General features: G+C 49.8%; 1 protein-coding gene across 2 annotated transcripts in view; it reads right to left on the bottom strand.

Annotated features, from left to right (window-relative positions):
• The window catches only part of Pgant5 (polypeptide N-acetylgalactosaminyltransferase 5), a 343,624-nt gene that overhangs the window by 181,102 nt on the left and 143,676 nt on the right, over positions 1–18,846 (bottom strand). For both annotated transcript variants that reach the window (XM_065429901.1, XM_065429902.1), the window contains one exon: positions 5,700–5,765. The gene's annotated coding sequence lies outside the window, so the exon portion shown is untranslated. The remainder of the gene's footprint in view (positions 1–5,699; positions 5,766–18,846) is intronic.

Here is an 18,846-nt window from a genome sequence, read left to right as displayed (position 1 = left end):
GAGCTCTCCAGCGAAACCGAAGGTTGCTGCCCGGTCGAGAAGGGTACGTCGAAAATGGGGCACACGGAGCCGGAACCGACGAGTAAGCAAAGAGAGACGTAAAGAGGATGAAGGACTATTCAGTGTACGAGGGCTAACCGATCTTTAGGCTTAGGGCGCACTAAAATAAGAAATACAAGCCGCGCGTCCCTCAAAAGAAACATAATAATAATAATGAAAGAAGACGAAATCGTGCAAGAGGAGTCGCTATTGGGAAACAAATTAGGAGAATGTGTGCGAATGGTCGAGGAAGGGAGGACGGGCGTAGAGGGGGAAGACGCAGCTGACGCTCGCACAGTGAGAAACGTGAGAATATCGATAAGAGAAGGGGTAAGCAAGGTTGGGGAAAAGGAGACGTGACGATCGGCTCTGCAGGAAAGAAGTTTCCCGCGCGCGGCGGGAGAGGGAGTAAAGGAAGCGTAGGGACGGGAAAAAGAATGAGGGCAGCACAATGGCGAGACTTGGAATAAATACTCCCTCGCGAGGCAACAAATAAACTCGCAGTGTATGTAGGCCACACGGCGCTTACGGTAAGCCATACTATGAAATCAATAAATCAAAAAAAGAAAAAGAAAATGAATTCATGACTGCAGAAGAGAGCAGAACGAAATCGAGAGCTAAACAACATCGAGAAAAAAAAAGAAAGAGGGAGAGTATAGATTCGCGCAAACCGTGTTCTCCCGTCCGCTTCTCACAAATCTCTTCTTCGTATTTCCTTGCACGGCAAGCCGAGAATGAATACGAATAACCTGCCACCGGGAGCTGAGCCCCGGGGCAGATTTATCGCGCGGCGCGCACCTGTTCTCGAAGCGACTGCGTGCTCACTTTTGCCCCCCCCCCTCCACCCCGCCCCTCTTTTTGCGAAGCATACACGACGACGGCGCCGTCGGTCGGCGCCACAACACCTCGCGCTGAATTTACGAAAGAGTTGTCGTTCTTATTTTGTTGTTTGTTTGTTTCGCCGCACAACACGGAAGTGCTCCGCATGAAGCACGGAGTCAGATTGCAGGCGCCGAACGCAGCTCGCGAAGCCGGCGGCGCGGAGTGACGGCCGAGCGCGCAGATCACTGCGGGCCGTTAAAATGTTTTTGCCTTTTAAATTAAACGCGATCGTTTTCAGCGCAGCTAAATTTAACTTGCGCGCGGCTTTGAAAGCAATCGAGCGAATGCACCTGAGAACAGTCGACACTATAGAAGCTATATATACGCTGAACTGCGTGGAAAACTGCGGCGGTCCTAATAAGACAGCCGCTACTACGTTCGCAACAAAATAATAATAATAATAATAATAATAATAATAATAATAATAATAATAATAATAATAATAATAATAATAGTGGAGGTCACCAATCACGTCTGGCTAGGTACTCAACTCCGTGTTTCAGCACGATCGATGCCAACAAAAAAGCACGGCGACGTTCAAGCGTGGATCGCATATTCGCGCATCCCAACGAGACAACGCAAGCAGGCCGCGCCGGATGCTGCCGCCGGACGCGCAGAGGGCACACAGCGATGCCGCCGAACGGGCTCGTTCTTATAGCGGCTCTTGTGCAACCTTCGAGCGGGGCGCGCAGGCGTGCCACGAACATTCGCTCATCCTCGCGTTATTCTTCGCGGCAGTAACTTACGGAGAGCAAAAAGCGGCCTGTCACGCACACACCTGCTGTGCCGACTTCTCTTTCTTTCTTTCTTCCTTTCTTTCTTTTTCTCTTTCTTTCTCTTTCTCTCTCTTGCCATGGCGACGACTCTCGCCGACAAAGTCCCGCAGCCGCCGCCTATTCATCCAGCAGTGAAATACGGTCCACTCAACAAGCGCCGAAGCGGCGCCTAATTTTCGAGTTATTAAATTACTTGCCAAAGCCTTCGGAACGCGCTTACACCACGCATCCGCAAAGGATGAAACAGCTGTGCTAAGACAGCGAGCGACCGGGCAGCTTGGTCCACGGCTATCGATACGAGCGTACGGGGCGCGTCCTATATATGCAACACGGCACGAGACGCGCGTGAACCGCACACAACTAAAGTGGCGCCAGAATAAGTGCCATGTACAGCGACTGCCACTTACATTTGCATCATGTCTTGCAAAGGTTTTGCGTCAATGGAGAACGCCACTGCCGTGACGACGTGAAAAACACGAAAGGAAAACGTCTCTCTATCCGCTGTGAGCGCCGGATCATATGGCATCCTCTGTATCCTTAGAGGAACGTTAAAGCGAGAAATAGAGAGCTGTATTGGTAAACTTATCTTCTACGATACCAAATGAATCTGTCGCAGCGCTGGAGCAGTCCTCGTAAGCCAGAAAGACGAAAAAAGAAAGAAAGAAAGAGAAAAGGCTGGTGGCGACGCTGCATGTAGCTCCCGAACACGTTCATCGTGATGTCACAAATTTTTTACGGCGTCAGCTCGGGCATAGATAATTTTTTTTTTAGTGTTTTAGAGACAGACTACATCATCATCAGCCTGGTTACGCCCACTGCAGGGCAAAGGCCTCTCCCATACTTCTCCAACTACCCCGGTCATGTACTAATTGTGGCCATGTTGTCCCTGCAAACTTCTTAATCTCATCCGCCCACCTAACTTTCTGCCGCGCCCTGCTACGCTTCCCTTCACTCGGAATCCAGTCCGTAACCTTTAATGACCATCGGTTATCTTCCCTCCTCATTACATGTCCTGCCCATGCCCATTTCTTTTTCTTGATTTCAACTAAGATGTCACTAACTCGCGTTTGTTCCCTGACCCAATCTGCTCTTTTCTTATCCCTTAACGTTACACTTATCATTCTTCTTTCCATAGCTCGTTGCGTCGTCCTCAATTTGAGTAGAACCCTTTTCGTAAGCCTCCAGGTTTCTGCCCCGTAGGTGTGTACTGGTAAGACACAGCTATTATACACTTTTCTCTTGAGGGATAATGGCAACCTGCTGTTCATGATCTGAGAATGCCTGCCAAACGCACCCCAGCCCATTCTTAATTAAGAAACCCTTAATTTAACCAAGGTATCGAGAAGTGCATCGGTAGCAGGTAGCTATACGAAGCCTAAAGCTTCCTGCGCGACAGCTTATAGGCGTGAGCCTCCGCGAATGATTCATCAGATAACGACACGAAGTCCCAGTCACCCGATAGTAGTAATACTTCATCTAGTCCGCGATTATGTCCGCAGCCTCAACGTATCGACCGACGTCACGGTACCAGACAACCGTGCACGCGCCACGCTCATTCCACCATCGCCGGCCGTAAAATACGCGCGAGAGGCCGGCCGTAAAGCCCCGGCAACTCCGCCGATAGGTGGGCTTCCAGGTGATAAGCTGGGAGGTCAAGTAGTTTCCCCCACTCCACCCACGACCGCGAGTCTGAAGGCAACAAGGCCGACATGCCGCGACGCTTCCTGTCGCTTGCCCCCCTTCCTCACGGACATTTCGAGGAGGCCCAGCACAAAAGCAAGATCGTCGCGCGGAAGCTAAATGAATAAGGTTTATGTGTACGTACATAAAGGATGGGAACGAGAAAGCGAGATAAGCCCGGCACAAAGGACAATTATACGACCTCGGCATAAACGGCGCGGCGAGCTGCGACACTGCGCTTCCTCCACGAGGCGCCGTACTACATACGGCCTCGCATTCACTTATCAATGGGCGCCCCGCCAAACAAAGAACGCGGAGGAGCGGAGCACGCCGCTACTGCGGCGCATCTTTCTTTTTTATCCGTCTAAGCACATATATCGCTTTCTTTCCATTCACACACACACACACACACACACACACACACACACACACACACACACACACACACACACACACACACACGTATATACGTGCAGAAGCGCATCAAAGAGAGGAGATGCAACCTCCCGCCGGTTACGCCGCGGAGCTCTTTACACCCTCCCCCATCCTTTCGACGTCAGTGTTGTGGACGGCGAGAGAGCGGCGGTGCACCTCTCGCCGCCAAGCTGCAAAGGAAGTCGGCGGCACGCTTACAGTAGCACCTTTTCAAACTCGAGGGCCGGCAACGCGCGAGCAACACACGGGCGACGACGCGGTGCTGCAGCAGCGCGCGGAGGCAGTATGTTGGGGGAGGGATAACCCCGCGAGGCCGGTGACGGGCACAGACAACAAAACAAAATAAAAGCAAAGAAGTCCGAGCTCGATTCTGAAGGCGCGCAAAGCCCTTTGATCTACGCCACGATACCGCGGGACCACTTCTAAGAAAAAAAAAAAAAGAAAAGACAATGAGGCCCGCTTTCAGTCCGTCCTCCTTCAAACTACCTCGCGGCGCACCTATTGGCTCCGCGGCGTCTCTCTCGAAGCGCTCGTCGCTCTCTATCGCCCGTTCCCCTTCCGCAATGCACACCGCTTCATTGTGCGGCGGCAGCGCTATTAAGGCGGCGATCGCCTCTCTGCCGCCGCCGCCGCGTCGACAGTCGCCGAGCAGCGCCAACGCGCCGGGATTGCTTCGCCCGCTTCGGGCAACCGCGCGAAGAGAAAGAAGCGGCCGCTCTTTGTCGGCGAACGCAATTTGTCTTCTCCGGCGCAAACGCGCCGGTCGCGCGGTGGTAAACCCGCTCGAAACAATGAAAGCGACGGATGCGAAGGGGGGGGGGGGGGGGGGGTACAAACGCTGCTCCGCTAAACTCGCGAGAATCCACTGAGCGCGGCACCCTTCCTACCACTATAGCTGCCCTGGGCGTTCTTCTCACCAAGCTCGCGCGGTTCATTCGCTAACGCGGCGGTCGATGGTTGCGGACAGGAAAACGCCCGAAGCGGCTGTCGCCGCTGGAGCCTGAAATGCGCGATGCTAGTGCCGACGTTACAATGCAGTCTTCGTTGTCCTTCCCTTCCGTCTTTTTCAGATAGCGTCAGCTTGCACTGTACTATTGGAGCACGGGGTACCTCCACACAGCTCTCTCCTTACGCCACCCGGTCGACAATGCTAGATGAAATGCTCGAACACGTTCAAAATGCGAAGTTGCTGCCTTCAGGGCTGTTTCGCTTGTCTCTGCCGAATCACTGTACTTTTTTGCTACTGCTATCTTGTTGCTGTTCTGTACAGAGAGGAACGTACGGAATTATTGAAAAAGAAAAAGTTGGAGGGCGGTTCAACGTCTGGATTTGAAGTCGATAAACGACGATGTCTTCGTGGGTGAGCTGGGGGCGAGAATCAGGTGTATGAACCGTATTGTGAGGCTAGAAACAGACGTTAGAAACGGACATACCCGATACGGAAAAGTGGCAGTAACTCGCCACCCAGCAGGACATTGTCCTCAATATATAAAGTAACGAATTCAATGTTCCAGAGTAACTTTTAGGCTATACGAGATGTGGAATGCTGCGGATTAATTTTCATCGCCTCGGGCTCTTTCACGTAACCCCCAAAGCACCGAATACACAAGCCCGTTTACTTTTTCTTTCTTTCCGGTTCCCGCCACCGGACTCCGACAGCTGCGGCCGGCAAGCGAACCCGCAACCTCGTGCCCAGCAGCAGAACGTCCTCTAGCCGGCGGGCCACGATACGTTCAGAAAAAAAAAGAAAAAAAGAAGGAAAGGGTTTCAGGGGATAGTCTGCAATAAGTTACTAACAAAAAAAATTATTTCCTGTTGTTGTCTCCAACAAACAAACAACGCGCCACAAAGCAGCGACGCGCGTCGATGAATCCTCCTACTGCTCACCTCGGCAATTTTCCCAGCAGCGCTTCAACTAGTGCTCCGGCTCGTTCATCATTCTGGAGGGACCGCCTGCAGAAAGAGAAAAGGCACGCAAGGGAATAAGTCGAGCACGTAATCCAATGGCGAGGCTCGGGACGCCTGCAGTGTTTAACTTGTCGCGGAAGCGATCGGGCATACACCCTAATCGGGCATATACCGCGTCTGTCCTATAAACTGCTGCGCAGAGGTACGTTATGCTTTTTGGTGGGCCGCGGCATGGCGGGACACGGGGAACGAGTAAATTAGGCGGCTTACAGGAGAACCAGCCAGCGCTGCAAGTTTATGCCGAACGAAGTGCACCGGTGCTTATACAGGGCGCCCATGTTATTTCCGCACTGTACGCACGTTTCGTGCCAGTCGGCGCGGTTATAATCCGGGATTAACTTAGCCAACTCAAAAAGTAACGGTTCTTTTTTTTTTTTCCCATGAAGCAACTGCAGAACAATATACAGTAACAGAAGTCTAACCAATAACATATACAAGGCGCGGCTAACAAGCAAGAAGAGACGGTTACGGTGTCTGCGCATTTAGCGAGGTGGCTGACGGGGCTAGTCGGCAATCCATGTTGAACGAGAACAGTGCAAAAGAGAAACGCGCGGGGATGCACGTTCCATCGACAAAGGCGTAAACTTTTCATAACCACAATTACCTGCCAGACCAAGATAGTAATTTAAAACTGCGAACGGAAAAGAACAAGAAAAAAGTTTCTAGAATGACTGAAAGTGCGCTGAGATGATGATTTCCTTTCTACGCACGGAAACCTACTACGTTTACACGGACCCGTTATGATCGCGTCGAGTCGGCTTGTCGGGCCGAAAACCAGTCGCCGGCTTCGTTCAAGCCCTTGCGGGTGGGGCGGAGCGAACGACGAGGCCCAGTTCAACCAACTTCGCAAAGCGCATGCAAACGCGATCGTGTCGGACTGGGTCAGATCCGACTTCTGACTCGATCCGCTCGCGTCGAAGCCGAGTAAACGAAGCTTCAGCGGGCTGTGGGATTCACAGCAACTCAGAGGAGAACATCGATTGACGCAAAAGCGCATATTATATACCCCTGCCAAGCGGGCAAATGTACTTAGGGGGAGTGAACTTCAAGACCTTGAGCGACACTTTAGGCTACGCGGTGCTAAACGGGAAAATAGAGCGCATTCGCGGTAAAGGGGGAAAAATGGGTATACAGACTAAGAGCGCGATTTTTGAAGGTGTAGATAAAGAAGAAAAACAAAACTTCTAAAAAGTGACCGTTTTGCGTTGTATTACAAATAAAAACAAACTTAATCTATATTTTGTCAACAAAGAACGAAAGGACTTTTTTATAAGAGTTTTGCAAGTCGATGCCGTCCAAGGCGAATGCTTAGCCAATCTATATAACAACATGGTGGCGTGCGACGAGGCGGCATTTTATATATCCTGCTAGAACAGGATATGAACGAGTTCTGGGCCGCTATTTTGTAGCGATGCCTTATGCCTTAATCTATGCTATTCTTATCATCCACCACACACGGCCGCCTGATCGCATTGATAATGTGGGCAGACCGTCACTCTGACCAGTGGCCAAGCGCGAAAAGCGTGAAAAAGCATAGAATCGGAAAAGGCATCGCTACAAAATACCGGCCCTGTATACTGAATATTTTGTTAAAAGCTGTTCAACAACTAAAATGAACTTATGTGTCCCATTATATGTTACATTTTGTACCATTTTAACTGGTGGCGGCGAACCAATATAGCATACGCACTCGGCCAGCAAAGCGCGGTCGCTGAACGGACTCCGACCGGAGTGCACTCTTCATGCAAGTGACACTCCACTTGCGACGTTTACATTTGGCAGAGTGAACTTAAACCGAGTGGCACTCTCCGTCTTAAGTGCAGGTTCCTTGCCCTCTCGACATGGGGCATCGGAGTCCTCAAACTGTTTCGCGGTCGCTGCACTGTGCGGACAGTGCAGCGACCTGGCGGTCTACAAAAGCCCCGCAAGTGCGCGACCCGGAAAAATATATTGCCACTGACGGTGTGGCTTAAAAGGTTTTAGCAAATAATGTACCAGTGCCAAAGCGCCCGTTAAGGACCAGCAAGCGCGTAAGCGCACACAAGGTGTTAGGGGCCCCTGTGGCATTCGAGCACCCGAGAAAGAAACACGCAGCTCCACACCAGCTGCAGGCGTACAGAGCGCTGCGTGCCACGGCCGCTCGACGAAAGCGTTTTCATCTAGCGGACGTGCTGATGCAAACTTACTAGAAAGAAACCTAACGCTGACACACCTTTATTACCATTGAGCTACTTAGCGACACTGTTTTCGTTCATAAATATGTACTTAACGGACTGTCGACCGAGTTCCCGTGGTTTATATCAAAAGGTACTGGGCAACATGTTTTATTGAGATAGGTCGTTTTGTACACTGCATATGGATTCTTTCGTTGACGAGGCCGTATACTTTTTCCCATACTACTATTGCCATCCTCTGATGTGTGCGTACGTGTGCGTGCGTGCGTGTGCGTGCGTGTGTGTGCGTGCGTGCGTGCGAGTGTGTGTGTATGAGTGTGTGTGTGCGCGCGGCCTTATTTTATGGGTTCGTCTTACGCCGGAATTTAGCAATGGTTACGTACGTGTAGCCAGAAACGTGGCGCTCACCACCATCGTGCCAGTTTACGAGCGAGAACGTGCCAGCCTCGAAAGGTCGCGACGCACCATTAATATCGCCTGCGACATTTATCCCAGCCGCCAGCTAGAGTACCACACATTCCTATATTCAGCAAGACTCTCCGCTGCTCAGAGAAGGTATTTACGCGTTCGCGGTTGCACTGCGCGCTACACAACACATCTTTATTAATCACACGCTGGCTTATAACTAACTACACCCCTCGGAGAACACCCTGAACATTTGCGCAACATTTCTTTGTGTACCGTGAGGTTATGAAAAACAGCCACAGAACTTGCGGAAATATATGAATGTCTAAATAAAAAATGAAGGAACGGAGTGGGCGCGATTATTTAGGTAGTGGTAATAAAAAAGGCACCCAATTAAATGTCAGCACCATACGACAGTTCATTATTTCTCTGCATGCATTCGTCTAAGTACGGCGCGAATAAAGTTTACGTCGCTGTCTCAGTGAAAAGATTAGGTTTACTGGGACCTTGCTCTTGCTGCGGGCTTGATTGCTGCGTCCCTATGCAAGTCTATAAGCGCTTTTCATTATGCAACCGGTTTTGTTTGTGTTTATATATATGCTTGTTTTCCAGCCTACATCTTAGTTCTCAGCTTCAGCGCTGGATTTACACGTGACCTATTCTAATATCGCGTGACATGAAAACCTGGGGAGGAAGCCAGACGTAACTAATGTTTCGAACGTTTGTTAAAAGACAAATTATTAGAAAAGAAAAAGGGAGGGGGGGGGGGAGGCATCGCGCTCCGAAAGAGCAACTGCAGGAAGCAACGCATCTGCGTGCTCCTTATTGCCTCGTCCCCTTGTGGTAGCGCTGTTTTAATCTGTCCGTGAACCAACTTATATTGCCCGACAGTCAATTTTCGCCAACTTCGCGTAACCCGACTTCCGACGCAGCGCAAGCTTGGCACTCTACAGATATACACGACGCTTCCCCGAAAACTACGGTTTTATCCCGGTCCTCTAATAGCGCATCCATCTTGAAATTGCAAAGCGCACACGATGCGAATTTAGACCGGTATATCGATAATCATCCACTCCCACGAGCAACGTTTAAGACCGCTGCGTACCCGCACTGGGCACACGCATGGGCCGAACATTTCGATCCATCCACGGTTGCCGCGTCGAACTTCGGTGGGCGACCTTTCGGGGTTCACTGTAAAATAATTTACACCCTAAAAAGCGAAAAAGGGTGTAGATGTGTCTATAACTCACACCCTGAGGGTGTTATCTATAGAACGGAAACCCTAAGGGTGTGAGTTATAGACAAATGTACACCCTTTTTTACTTTTTAGGGTGTAAATTATTTTACAGTGTTGGGCGAACGCGTGCTCTCTCGGACATTTACAATCGGTGATATTTTCCACAAGCCTCGACGACGAGGCAGAGAAAGAGAACGAGTAGAGCTCAACGTCACACAGACGCACATAGCTATATATATAGCACTGTGCACGTCACTGTAGTGACGTGCACAGTCGACGCAAGCAACGTCGGTGCTGGTCCGACAGACAGCGAGGCACGTGTATTGTGGGACTTGTCCCCGCCTCGCGACACTAAGAAAAAAACACAAAGGACGTGGCATCGCTTCACTGGAGGCATACGCCACCCCAACAGGCCAATGTCCCGCGAACTATGAAATCCCCGGGAGTTCGTGCGCGAGGCCGGCTTGACTCCATCGAATGTCGTGAACGTGTTCTTCCTTACACACGTCTTTGTTTTTACTTATTTACTTTATTATCCCTTGGCCCTCAGCCCTGCTAAGGCCACTGAGCCTTCCCTGCCATTAAAGTTCGTTTTCTTCTTTCTCTCTCGAAACAGCGCAGCGGTGTAAAACGGACCATCGCGAGACGCCCTCGGCGGACGCGACGACTCACAGGTGCCGCCTGCAATAACGTGCTAAAAACTTCAGTACCTCCATCACTCCCCCGCCCACCCTTCTTGCGTTTTCTTGTTTTTTTTTTATTTTTTCCCCGACAGCGGCAGCTGCAAGCTGCGCGGCTGCAACTGCTTGAAACCTCGAACGGCGGCGCGTGCGTTGTCAATGTCGCTGCAGGCCGCGGCTCGGAATGGAGCGTGCGAGTACGTAACGGCGGCTCGCACCGCAGTGGAAAAGGCCGCCGCCGCCGCACATACTTATGCGAGTTCACGTGCACGCGCGCGTGCGGCGGCCGAAAAAGAACGATCGCTTAATTAACGCGACGGTCCCGTACACGGCGATGGCGCGCACGAGCGGTGGAGCACTTACTTTGTCGTTCGGAGGTCGAGCACGAATTTCCGTTTCGCGCAACGACACACCAAGTCACAGCGCCGATAAATAGAAAGGTCCGCAACGACTATACGACAAGTGTCGCCTAAAAATAATTTTAAAAGAATATATATATTGTTACGGGGAGAAAAGGCGCTTCACAATGTATTTACCCGATGTATACAACGGGCAGAAGAAGACAGGCATACAAGATGGAGCCCGTGCGCACGACTATCGGCGATCGTCGTGTTCGTCAGTCCTCTCATAATCGTTCGCTTCCGCAGCGCCTTGCAGCAATATATATATATATATATATATATATATATATATATATATATATATATATATATATATATATATATATATATATATATATATATATATATACACGAAGTACAAGAAGTCTGAAATTCTAAAACTATTTAGGAGTGCGCTACGGCACGCTTCACAGTCCGCACTCATGCCGCAGCGCTCTCGCCTTGCCGTCCGTCCGCGCGTGTGTGCGTGCGTGTATGTGTGTGAGCCCGTTGAACGCACTTGCATGTGCAGGGTGATTGTTTCTAAGTGTTCCCGAATTTTCAGAAATTGCCTGCTGCAGGTAACGCAATTCTAATCCTTGAGCTGGATTATTCAGAGATCGAGGCAGACATCACGTGCACGAGAAGTATAAGCACATACTCGAATAATTAACAAGAAATCTACTATTCATCTTTCGAATTAACGGCTTTACGGCACATGTGCTGCAACTTTCGAATTGTAGCCGGCCAGTCTGCGAGGCGTACGCGTTTGAAATGAACTTACAGAATGACACCAGTTTAGACATTTGCGCCACCAAACTCACCGTCAGAATGCACTATTCTACTTTTATATAAAAAACGCTCTTTATGTATTGGAGCGCAAAGTTAACTGGAACGCCCACGCGTTTCCTCCCACACTCTGGGACATAATATATCGACACTGGTGTCATTCTAGAGATTCACTTCAAGCGGATACGTCTTGCAAACTCGCAGGATACAATTCCTAAATTGTATCCTGGATCAATTGGATCCTAAATTGGATCAAGTGCCTTTGGCTGCGGGGAAAATCAGATTTGTGTTCAGGTTGCGTTGTTTTGAATCGTGCTGCATCTGGAACTTTACAACCAGAAGGTATACACAGACGCCGAATTTCAGGTGTCATCGTTCCGCTGTTATGTAAGTATGAAAGTACACACAACAAACCACCGGTAAATTGACTGTTCATTGCTCATGCGCTCACGCGGACATGACAAACGTGAGGCATTGCGGTAAATGATTTATGCAAAGCTAGCGCATATCACAATGTCGCAATAACGCCTATACGTTGCCTAAATATTATTAACAAGTATTAGCGACAATTTCAGAAACTTTGTAACAACATTTAGCGGAAACCTAGTGACCTTTGTGTCTCAGTTTAGCGACAAGCTTTAAAAAGTATGGCAACAATGGGGGGGTTACCATTCAAACGGTTAAGGTTCGCGATACAGTGACCGTACGTGTCTGCAGCAGTGCCTTCGAGATGCGGCGTGTCGAAACAGGCACGCTGAAAGGAACTGCATCACAACAGCTGCGAGCAGTGCATTGACAAAAAAGGTATGCGACCAGCTGAGAACGAACGACATGCAATTTCCCCCGAAGTCGTTTGTCTTCGCAAAAGGAGAACGCGTCACCTGAGTGACCTGAGTGCTTTCATCACAAATTGAGTCGAACGTATTTCACAATATATTATACGAGTCCATGAAAGTACGCTAAATGTTTACATCTTCGCGTTTCCACCATTGTTGAGGTTACACTTCCTCGCGAGCTCCGGCTCGAACCACCTTGCATTCCAAAAGAGCTTCACACAAAAGAGAGAGAGAGAGAGGTTCAGCCTCTTCGCGTTTGCATCATCAGTAAGCCGTGATGCCCGCGGTCCGCTAAGCTCTACTGCGGGCATCACGCAACCGAAACAACCAATTGACTGCTCCATAAACAATTAACGAGTGCCAGCGAGTAATCCATTAAGCTATTCTACTACGCTGTCTCCCTTACAAACACACACTGCAGAAAAAGGCGCGCGCGTGCCCCCCAGGAGGCCTACATGAATGAATAAACATCCGTGTCCTCATCTGGCTTTGTTTCTTCTGTGAAGCTGTATGTGTTTCTCACATACAGCTTTACAAAAGCCGGCTCGTACTTTCGCTTTCCCTGCGAAATATTCTTAATAAATCGCTTGGTGGCACATGTGGAAGAATGTTTGCTTAGCTTTCTTTTTCACACATAACTTGCTGCAACTGCTATTTGCTTTCTTACGGGTATACTTTCTACGGGAAGTACACTATCACAGTCACTGACTTCGGGACTTGCTCTCGCATATATTTGTATTGTAACATCCCTTTGCGTTAATAAACTTGACTGCGGAGCATGACAAACGGCAATGCTCAGCCAGCTGACTAGCAAGTTTCCCCTACACAACTTTAAAGGGAATATGCTATAACACTTTATTTGCTTAGCGCAACAAATTTAACGTTATCGCTAAACGTGGGAGTACACCACGGATAAAATAAAACAGGCATAATATAGAAAATCCCATTAATCTGAAGTACGCAAGAAGGCCTCATTCCGCAGTCGCGCGGTCTGTCTTCGCGCGACGTCTGAATTATTACGCTTTATTTGCATATATACGAGCTTCGCTACCGCAATTGGAGCGAGTCAGACAAGACCCCCCCCCCCTTCCACACACACATACACAGAAAAAAAAAAGAAAGAAAGAAGAAGATGGGCTTGCCGCGTTCGCGGAAAACCGCGCACGGCCAATTTCAATTACTACCGCGCACGTCTAAGTGAAATTCACCGCCCATTCTTTCGGCGACATCAACTGACGCGGTCGCTCGGAGAATGGGTGTGTTCGTTCGTAATATAAATTAACGCGCCAGTACAAGTGCCTACAACGGCCCAACATCTTTGATTAAATGCAAGTGCGACAGCCCGACATATACGAGGCCACAAAAAAAAAAGCAGACAAAAAAAAAGCAGACAAAAAAAAAGAGAGAAGAGACGGCGCATATCCAGGGGCGCGCAAGATGTTCAGCCCATCCGTGGTTCTTGCAAGAAGACAAACGAAAAAGCGATAAATGCGATAGTAACATGTTAGAATATTACACGAAGTGTAACACTAGTAGCTATAATGGCACGCAGTATGAGTCGAAGTAATCGCATGCAAGCTGACTAATTAAAAAACAAATGTCCGACGATTACGATACTCACTAATGCAAAATTTCAGCGCACTTGCACTCGTGCTTTCATTTCGCGATATAGCGAGGCAAACAGTTATAGAACCAAATCCCCACAACGACTGGCAGTGGGCCAGTGCCGTCAGCGCCTTCACAGAGGGAGGGGCAGTATGGGAACGCTGGCATGATGTGCGGCATCGGAGCCAACTGTGCAAGAAGAAATGAAATTATGGGGTTTTACGTGCCAAAACCACTTTCTGATTATGAGGCACGCCGTAGTGGGGGACTCCGGAAATTTGGACCACCTGGGGTTTCTTTAACGTGCACCTAAATCTAAACACACAGGTGTTTTCGCATTTCGCCCACATCGAAATGCGGCCGCCGTGGCCGGGATTCGATCCCACGACCTCGTGCTCAGCAGCCCAACACCATAGCCACTGAGCAACCACGGATGGGTGCAAGAAGACGACGACGACGACGAACGCGCGAGCACGAGCGTGGTTAGCCACGCTCAATCCAAGAAGGGGCGCCCGAGAGCTGAGCTCTTAAACGAGCTGTTTCATTTATGTTTATTTCATTTATGCGTACTAATTAAAGAAAACCTCTCTCCTATAGCGACTTTACCACCACATTACCGTATCGGGTATGCTTCAAACCTCTTTGTTGGGCCGATCCCGGAGGTCGCGGAGAGCCGCGCCAACAGATTGCATCATTTTCAGGTTTGAGATCTGCTATTGTTCCGCACTTTTTTAAATATTGAAGTCTGAGAAAATTTAAGATAAACAGCTTGCGCTGTCGGTGTTCACGAAACACCGACAGCGCATGCCATTTATCTTAAATGTAATTAATCATCTGTGGGCTGCCATTGTCAAAATCCCGAGGAATAATTTCGTCAAGAATGTAAGAACTGGTACAAGCATTTTTATCGACGAAATGGTGTGGCAATGTAACCCACATATACTGCATGTCATATAGCACGTCATGGCATATACATACATATGCCTAAACATATAAGGAACCTTAGGACGACGTCTACGACAACTAATTCGCTTGGGGTGTCCATATAATTGTTATTGCAATAAAAAAAGAAAAGAAAAAAAAAAGAAAATGCGCTCATTCTAGCACATTAGAATTTCACCGGAGACACGATCTATACGCCCTGACGCTATATATATTGTTACGTAAGAAGACGCCGACGGCAAGCTATATACAAGCGTATTTACTACAAGGCAATACGCCGCACTTGGCCAAGAGGCAACAGCCCGCGCTAGCCTCTAATCGTCGCGGTCCTCTTCACCCTGCTCGCCTTTTTGTCATCGCAAGTACTGTTCCGTAGCAATATGTACGGGCATATCTGTCAACGCATGCGAATTCCTCGCTGCGTCCACGTACGCAGGGCGCCAGCGTAGACAGACCTAACGTTCACTTTTGAGAATGGGTAAAAGAGGCCGCAACACATATACCCTCAAGAGGTGCTGCAAGAAACAGACGAACGAGAGACAAAAATTAAGGAACAACTTGACGGCGATGAAACGTCAGGACGGCCTGCATGGATGATTCGGACGGAAACGTCAGCGCTGTCACTGCGCTTAGAATTTCGATACAACGGAAATATAGTGCCGGGAAATTCACAACTACCATATAAATGTCACAGCTGCCGAAATCGGACCGGTGCTGAAACGTACATGGAAAGGTAGCTTTAAAGTGGACTGAATAAATTATAAATGAATGTTTGAAAACAGATGCTGGGCTGGGGCGCGCGGTATTCTCGGGTGATCCCTTTCGAAGGTATGCTGTCACTGTCGCGAGATTTCACGAGACTTCAGCGCCGGAGAAGTCTGGCGTTTATCGGCCGCATTGCTCTGGCACGCTATCTAGTGAAATCTCGTGAAAGTGAGAGCATCTCCGCAAGTGCAGGCCCGAGAATATCGGCCCCCGGTGCCACATAAGATACCCTGTAAAAGCATACAGTTTGACATGACACTCGTGTTAAAAAGGCCCCAACATCAACGCTAAAAGGATACCATGAGCCACAATAAATAATTTTAGACGGGTAAAGTACTCTTTGAAAACTACTCTTATTCAAATGCCCGGACAATGTTGATTACTAGTGAAGAAAATAAAAAGCAAACCGCACCTTGCTTTATTTTTTATTTTGACCTCAAAGGAGGTACATTATAGCGTGCCGTCACGGATTTCAGCGTAATCTTTCGGAAAGAACTATTCAGTGTTACGACATCCAACCGGTGCCAGCAGTGTTACGAACTTTCACCGCTGCACCACGATTACGGCTTTGTGGTCCCGTAGCGCTCGTCACCCGTTTCGTGACAGAGCGTTGGTAGCGAAGACTCCGAGCCTGGCGTCGATGAGAATAACAAAAGGGACTTTATACATTATATACAGGTTATCATACAGGACATGAACGGGTCGGCACTGGGGCCGAGTGCTCACAACAAACGCGACTGTTCTCGCACGACGACGTCCGGCGAAAACGCGTGACACATCTCACCCCAGTCGGGAGCGACACTGTCTCCCGGTGGGTCGGCGGATCCTGTTTTTCAGGCAGCGCGTCGCTGCTTTTATAATCCCCGAGGAACCATTGTCACTCAAACGGACCAATACAAAGTCAGCACACGACGGTCGTCCGAGGGGTCCAACCAGCGACCGCGCTGGCCACCCGGTTCAAAGTTCGCGCGCGCGGTGACCTCCAGGCAAAGGGAGGTGCGGCGCCGGGCTGTCTGGCACACGCGGACACGTCCAAACATGCGGCTCGCCGAGGCTTCTCCCGCAGGATCCCTCTGCCTGACGGCTCAGCATCTTGATTTGTGAAGGGAGAATTAGGGCGCTCGCAGGATAGATTCTGCATCTTGCAGATTCGGAATCCGGGCTTGTGGTGATGGCACAACAGCATCCCCGCCCTCAGATAAGGCGCCGGGAAGACGAGCTGCCTCCACGTGGCTCGGATGCCAGGCGCGCACGTTCGTCAGGCTCGTCCAAGTTCACGTCCAGTGTCGGGACGCCAGGTAACTTCACGTGCCCAGGTCCGACTCGCCAGGACAGGAGCTCTGCTCACCGCGTCGTCGCCAAGGCACCTTGACCAGCTCCGCTCGGGTCGTTCCTAAGACCTTGCTTCTCGCCACTGGTCCCGCTTGGTCGTTCTGCAGCTTGCAAAACCGACCGGCAAAAGGCAACACCCAACACGAACAAGTGCCCTCTGTCTCCCGTCAAACACCAGACAAGGCCATAATTCAAATCAACCTAACTAAATTGCTATCCCTCTTTTTGCTCCCGCTGCAACAAGAGGCAGGTGTACGATCTAGTACACAAGGCTCAAACAACAAGTTTTCAAATTAACAACACAACAAAATAGACAAGAAACAATTATTAATCAGCAATAATAATGACAAATAGAATGGTCCCCTTGAAATCGCTTTGGACCGAAAACATACCACTGAGGAAGCAAGTGAGGTCATTCATTTTTCCCGGCGATATTTTCGCGGAATCCGAAGCTGCTTATATTTGCGACCCTGCTTATCCGTGTAGCGGCGGTACACTAAGCCAGATTCCTTGCCAAATGAAACCCCCTTTTTTTCCACTCCCCGTTTGACGCTCTCCCTCAGATCGGCTAGTGAACAATCTTCCTGTTGCTCGCGAATCCGAGTTTCCCTTTCAACTGCAGCCTGCTCCTGCCAGCTGGCGGAAACCGGAGCGAGTGTGGAGCCCGCGTCGCCTAATTGCGGCGTCGCGTCTATATCGCGGCTAGCACTGCACGCGTCACTCCCACTCACTTCCAGGACCCGCTCGCCTAGGCCAGCCTCCGAGCTCTGCCTCTCCCGTGACTGCTCGCCACTCAAGTTACCCTGATCGGTCCCTGTACCGCACCGCTGTTCGCTCACCGACGCTAAGTCAAGTTCCCTCGACAGCGGGCGCGCTTTGGATCGCGTGGGGGCCATGTACGCCACGTCGGCAAAGAATGATTTGCCGTGATCCCTCAGCAGCTGCTCCGAGCTATTTGAGAAGAGGTAGGAAAATTGCTCCGGGAGGGCGGCTGACACAGCGGCTTCGGTGTTAAGTTTCCCAAACTCTCCTTCAATGATAACCGTTGCGATCGGTAAACAGACACTCTCCTTCTCGGCCACTTGCCGTATCCTAACGCACTCTCCCGTAAAATCACTCGAGGAGACGAAAGACGGGTGAACAACGTCCATAGTTGCTGCAGAGTCCCGCAGTGCTCGGCACTTCTTGCCGTTTACCTTAATTTTCTGCACATAGGGCTCCAATAGACGTATGTTTTTGCGAGTTTCCTGTATCGTTGCAAAAGCAATTCTCTCTGGGCAGCTTGCAGCGATGTGCCCTTGCTTTTTGCAATTGTAGCAGGTTAACGGTTTCCGTTTTTCAAAAGAACGCGTCATTTCGTTTCGCTGTTTCCGACCATCGTCATCATTCTGAGATGCATTCTGTCCATCCCTTACAGTTTCTTTGGGGAGGGACTCGTCTTCCCGAAACTCGCGACGCGTGATTTCCTTCCGTTCATCGGGCTTCCCGTAAAACCCATCTCTTCTATCTGCTTTTTCTATGCGCACTGCCTTGCTGTGCAAGCTGCGGCGGGTGTAATACTCTTCCGCTAACTCTGCTGCCTTGTTTAGCTTAACCTCCTTTAGCCTATCTTGCAGCCAGAGCCGGACATCCTCATCAATGCAACGGTAGAACTGCTCCAACGCGATGCATTCGACAATTTTGTCGCGGTCGTCGTAAACCTCTTCGCCCTTCAGCCATTCCACCAGGTCGGCTTTTAGACGAAACGCGAAGTCAACATTCGACTCCTTACCCTTTTTTGCATACCGGAACCTCTGCCGGAAAGCTTCGGGCGACAATTTGTACTTCCGCAGTAGCGCTTCCTTCACATCACTGTAGCTCTCAAACGCCTCTTTCGATAAGCAAGTGATTACGTCTGATGCCTCCCCAGGAAGCAACGCTA

This window comes from Dermacentor albipictus, chromosome 1 (assembly GCF_038994185.2).
Source record: "Dermacentor albipictus isolate Rhodes 1998 colony chromosome 1, USDA_Dalb.pri_finalv2, whole genome shotgun sequence".
NCBI classification, from domain to species: domain Eukaryota; kingdom Metazoa; phylum Arthropoda; class Arachnida; order Ixodida; family Ixodidae; genus Dermacentor; species Dermacentor albipictus.
This window is presented reverse-complemented; position numbering and strand designations above follow the sequence as displayed.